The sequence below is a fragment of the Triticum dicoccoides genome, chromosome 2B (genome assembly GCF_002162155.2).
Source record: "Triticum dicoccoides isolate Atlit2015 ecotype Zavitan chromosome 2B, WEW_v2.0, whole genome shotgun sequence".
In the NCBI taxonomy this organism is placed as follows: Eukaryota; Viridiplantae; Streptophyta; class Magnoliopsida; order Poales; family Poaceae; genus Triticum; species Triticum dicoccoides.
This window is the reverse complement of record NC_041383.1, coordinates 53,172,714-53,178,950: the sequence shown is the minus strand read 5'-3', so window position 1 is coordinate 53,178,950 and position 6,237 is coordinate 53,172,714. Positions and strand designations below refer to the sequence as shown.

Below are 6,237 nucleotides of genomic sequence, written 5' to 3'. Positions count from 1 at the left end.
GGTTTGCGGGAGAAAACATACCCGGACCGCGGCGCGGATCAATACAAGACCCCGTGGATGGCTTCGCGGTCCAAACAGCATGATCCGAACATATGCAGGAGGTTTGCGAGTCGGCGTTCGAGATGCCCTTACTACAGTACTCATGGTTGTATATCACACCGGGAATTATGTGCAAGCAAAAGCAGGTGTGCAGCGGAGGTAGTGTGTGAAATGAAAGCCAATAGCACCCCGCCGCTAAGGACCATGGCGGTAGGTAGGTTATAATGTGTTACCAGGCTGTAGGGTATTTTTCCGCGTTAAACGTACGTTACAGCTCAGTTAAGTCCTACCGCCGAGGACAGTCACGGTAGGATCCTACCATCATTGACCTCGGTGGTAGGAAAAAGCTCAAATCATGATTTTTCTTTAAACTGGGGGTCAGATATTGCTTAAGTTAAAAAAGGGTCAAAGCAGTGAATTCAGCCTTAAATTGATGATGTAGGAAACAACGTCGATGGTATCATTCCATCGTGTCGTCTTGTAATATTGTTGCACTTGTAGAGAAATGAAAACAAACTATCTTGTGAATAGGTCAGTTACAACACATGTAAATGGTGATATAGTCATGCCAGCATATGTTGCATACACTCAAGTCGTATCCAAATGGGTGTGAACATGAAGGACCGCACACTTATTTAAGAGGTTGCAGTAGCTCTCCTATTTGAGTACGGTGTTGTGGAGGAGTCTATCTTATCTTGGAGGGTCTGCATCAGGATGCTTGCCAAAACAATATCAGAAGTGTTTTTCGATAAGACCAAAGACTAGTATAAGAGAAACTTATCAAGTACTGTAGCGTACTCAACATACTTATTGACGCCAAATCTGCCAACTGCCACCTGCTTTCTGCACTAACCATAGGCTTTGGACCAACCAGGCACCTATATATATGTGGCCGACTCAATTAATTATTTTCTAGAAAAGGAGGATTACCCTGGCCTCTGTATCAGAGTAATGCATGCTGCCCCCAGCCAACCCAATTAATGAACTTCAGTTATGTTGACACTAACATATCATAGTACTAGCTAGTACAGAACCTGGTGCATGTAGCTCCCGCTTGCGCAGGGTCCAGGGAAGGGTCCGACCACTTTGGGTCTATAGTACGCAGCCTTTCCCTACATTTCTGTAAGAGGCTGTTTCCAGGACTTGAACCCATGGCCTCATGGTCACAAGGCAGCAGCTTTACCACTGCGCCAAGGCTCCCCTTCACTAGCTAGTACAGAACCAATGGAGAAAAAACTTACATGTGCACACATCGTCACTGCTAGTGCATTTATACATTACCAATTGACTGTGATAGTATTATGGACGGAACTTGTGTGTATATATAAAGCCATGGCCATGCATGCCCGGGGAAAGATACATCTAAGTAGTAGCATATCCCATACCCGTGATCACAATGTCAATCATGTTATCGCAAGAGCTGCTCATCTCCACAGCTCTCGTTCTGCTTCTTCCATATACTACTTGTGCTTGAGGGCTGGCTGTAGATCAAATAACCCAGCGGTGATCCCAACAAACTGGCCAATATTGCACATGTTCCCATCGTTCGTGGCCAATCTCCACAACTTGCAGGATTATTTCACCCTTGTCCTTGCTGGATCAGGTCACAACTTTAGGGCGCACGGCCCTCCTGGAACCGGGATGCGGTTCTTCGTCACATGCGACCCTGCCAACATCCGGCACATCTTCACGACCAACTACACCAACTTTCCCAAGGGTGCAGAGTTCGCCGCGATCTTCGACATCATGGGTGGCAGCATCTTCACCATCGACGGTGAGCCAGCCCGTCGACAGCGTGCGAAAATCAAGGGTGTACTCAGCAGCCCGCGGTTGGTTGCAAGGATGGAGGCTTGCTGCCGCAACAAGGTAGAGAACAGCCTCCTCCCATTGTTTGCACACATGGCAAGCACCGACACTTCATTCAACATGCAAGAACTCATGTCAAGGTTTATGTTTGACATGGCTGCTACTCCTCTCTTCGATGTGGACCCTGGTCTCCTTTCTTGGGACATGCCGCCCATGGACGCTGCCGTTGCCATGGACACGGTCATGGAGGTGGCCTTATTCCAAGTCATGATGCCAGCTTCTTGTTGGAGGTTGATCAGGTGGCTAAACATGGGCCCTGAGAGGAAGCTCAAGGCAGCACACACAGGTGCTATGTGCCTTCGTCATGGAGATGATGGACAGGAGGAAGGTCAACACATGTCGTGTTGGCAATGACGAGGAACAAGAGGGTATAGATATTTTGTCTTCCTTCCTCAACGACCCCAATTATGACGATGATGACTTGCTCTGTGCGATGATCATTAGCTACATGCTCGCTGCCAGGGACACAGTTGGAGCGACGTTAACATGGATTTTCTACAACCTCGCCCAACACCCTAAAGTTGTGTCAATCATCCGCAAAGAACTCTCACCCATTGCATCACGCAAAGTAGCGGACGGTGTGGATTCCATGGTGATCTTTGAGCCGAACGAGACCAAATCTCTAGTCTATCTAAGAGCCGTCTTGTACGAGACTCTCAGGTTGCACCCAGCAGCACCTCTCAAGCGCAAGGTGGTGGCCGCTGATGATATCATGCCGAGTGGCCGTGAGGTGCACGCCGGTGACACCATCTTTATTTCTCTCCATTCCATGGGAAGAATGGAGGGCATATGGGGTAAAGACTGCCTCAACTACAATCCAGATAGGTGGCTCTCGGAGGATGGCAACAAGCTCAGATATGTACCATCTCACAAGTTCTTGGCCTTCAACTCGGGCCCGAGGATGTGCCTCGGCAAGGACATCGCGGTTATGCAGATGAAGACCGTCATCGCCTCAACTCTGTGGAACTTTGATGTGGAGGTGATGGAAGGGCAAAGCATCCAGGCCAAGCCGTCTTGTATATTGGAGATGAAAAATGGGCTCATGGTTAAGCTGAAAAAGCGAGAAATGTAACATTACACTCTCGTGTTATGTAAACGTACTTAGCACCGCTTCGTTATTATCGAATAATAAAGGCATCCATGAATCAAAATGTATCTTTCTTTTAGGAAAGACGACCAACGTGCCGGCAATGATTACTCTGTTGTATGAAACATGGTATAAAGGCATCGAGTCATAATATTTTCCTCCATTTTATGAAACTAGAAACGTGTCCAATACATTTCTATGGAATATTTTGACGGGATATTTTGATAGAGATATCATATTTATTTCTATGGAATATAAACATGCATTGTACAGTTGCTTTATTCTGTTAACATACGTGCTGAGAAAGATGTGCTGCAGTTTAGACCGCTTCGATAGCAGCCAATAGATGGTGCCCTCTCTTCTTGAGAGTGTATGTAATCAGCAAGCGTAGCAGCAACAAAAGCAATATACTACTACATCGTTCTTTTTGCAGGCGTGCTGCAAAGGTAAGAAGGAGATGGTAAGTATTTTGCATTGATATTATTGGAAAGTATTCTTGCATTGATATTTTGCATTGATATTAATCATGCACTTTGACGGCTCCAAAATGTTGGCCGGCCTGGGGGCTGGCGTCGTCCTGACGTCCCCAACCGGAGACACAGTCCAATACGTACTCCAGATAATGTACACGGACTCCAACAACGCAACCGAATACGAGGTCCTTCTACATGGCCTTCGGATGGCGGTCTCCATGGGCATTAAACGCCTAGAGGTGCGCGGGGATTCGAACCTCGCGATATCCCAAATAAATAGAGACTTCGACGCCAAGGATCCGAAAATGGCAGCCTACCGTAACGCCGTCCTAAAAATGTCAGCTCAGTTTGAAGGGCTCGAATTTCACCATATAGCCCGGGACAATAACCAGGCGGCGGACGTATTGACACGCATTGGCGCAAAGCGCGATGCTGTCCCTCCTAACATCTTCCTAGAGCGGCTGTTCAAGTCATCCGTACTATGGGAAGGGGAGTCCGGAAACAACAATCCGGACCTAACCACACCGCCCGACACCGAACATTCTGACACAATCGGCGGTTCTGGCAATGAAATAACACCTTCAGCCCACGAAATAATGCCAGTCATTGCCCCGTGGACGGAACCATTCCTAGCCTACCTAACTAGGCAGGAACTTCCCGAGGACCAAAACGAGGCCCGCTGTATTGTACGGCGATCTAAAGCCTATAAGGTCCATGAGGGAGAGCTTTATAAGAAAAGGACAACCGGAGTCCTTCAAAGGTGTATCTCCGAAGAGGAAGGGCGAAATCTTCTGGCTGAAATTCATGCCGGACCCGGTGGGCACCACGCCGCAGCCCGGGCCCTTGTAGGCAAGGCCTTCCGTACAGGATTTTATTGGCCGACGGCCCAGGCAGATGCTCAGGACTTAGTCCAACGATGCGTCGGTTGCCAACTCTTTGCTAATCAAAGTCACATGCCACCCACCGCCCTCAAAACTATACCCATCACCTGGCCGTTCGCGGTCTGGGGGCTTGACATGGTCGGACCCATTAAAGGAGGAACCCACAAGCAAAAATACTTATTGGTCATGGTGGATAAATTCACCAAATGGATAGAGGCAAAGCCTGTTAAGACGGCCGAATCCGGACCGGTGATAGACTTCATATCAGGGGTAGTACACCGTTACGGCGTCCCCTATAGCATCATCACTGATAATGGCACGAACTTCACGGCAGACGAGGTCAAACTCTGGTGCAAAAACATGGGCATCAAGCTCGACTACGCTTCAGTCTATCACCCTCAAACTAACGGTCAAGTCGAGCGAGCAAATGGTCTAAACATAAGTGGCATTAAACCCACACTAGTGCGGTCCCTCAAGGAATCTAATACGCACTGGGTAGAGGAGCTCGACTCCGTACTCTGGGGGCTGCGGACCACGCCCAATCGCACTACCGGATTCACACCATTTTTTATGGTGTACGGCGCAGAGGCAGTTTTGCCCTGCGACATAATTCATAACTCACCTCGCGTGCGCATGTACGAAGAAAGAGAAGCCGAGCTCGATCGGCATGACAGTTTGATCGCCTTGGAGGAGGAGCGCGACGTGGCAAAAGCCCGTTCTGCATTATATCAACAGAAGGCTCGAAGATACCAAAGCAGAGAAGTACGGGCCAAAGCTTACAATGTTGGCGAATTAGTTCTACGCCTGCCGGACAAGAAAAAGGACAAACTCAGGCCCAAATGGGAGGGTCCCTTCATCATCGACCAAGTCCTGACCGGCGGAGCATACCGTCTGCGGAACGCATCGGATAACCGACTTGAGACGAACCCATGGAACGCAGCCCGTCTCCGAAGATTCTACACCTAGCGCCGGACTCTGAGTTTGTCTCCTTCCTCCGTCTATATTTTATACTTTAACTGTCTTTTATTTCTCCCCTTCTCCCTCCTTTTTTCTGAAGCCGTTGAAGGCTCGTTTGCGCATTGTTCGCACACACTTGACGCGTTATCCGCGCTCAGTATACTTGGGGGCTTCTTTAACATAAGCTTATTTATACGGGCTTTATGCCCAACACATATGTCACACTTCCGCATGTACCTTTTATTCACCATTATATGCATCGATATGACTTAAGTTTTGGCCAAGCTGGGTTGCCTGGCTCCTGTGCTTACCCCTACGTTCCCGATTATTCGGCTAGATGGTAAAGGGAGCACCTCTGCGATTGTTACCGCCGGGCCAGCCAGACGTGTACCTCAGACTGGGTGAAGCCGAAAGCTAGCGTTCTTAAGGGAATATTCGGTCGGTGAACTAAAAGGCGAATTCTTACTTATTCATTTATCTGCCCCCAGATGTTTTTCTGCTTTTTTCGCAGTCCGGACATGCACTTTAGGGCATGCCTCCCAGGGAAAGGAACCCCTAATGGAACTATTCTCCCTGGAAGATGTTTCTTACTAACCATGTAATATAACATAACTAGTTGGGCACTTGTCTGATAAAGCACTTATGACCCCTACACCTGATCTCCATGCATGCCCCGATTCTTACATAACCGCGAGGGTATTCGGACACACTCCGGACTGTCGGGTCCCGAGGTTTTAGTGAAAAGGTCCGCTACGACAAACGATCTACAATCCGGCTAGAAGGCATTTTACATGTCATTTTAAATTGCATAGTCAAATTGACCGGTTGTATTCCTCTTCAATACCATCTAATAGGCTGTCTAGTTTACAGTCTCGCTGGGAATACTTTGCGGCTAACTCTACTTGGCCGTACACTAAGCTCACAGGGATCTCCT

At 48.3% G+C, this 6,237-nt stretch overlaps 1 pseudogene; it reads left to right on the top strand.

The window, feature by feature from the left end:
• Positions 1-243: 243 nt before the first annotated feature.
• LOC119360415 lies at positions 244-3,094 on the top strand (annotated as a pseudogene).
• The last annotated feature ends 3,143 nt before the right edge of the window (positions 3,095-6,237 follow it).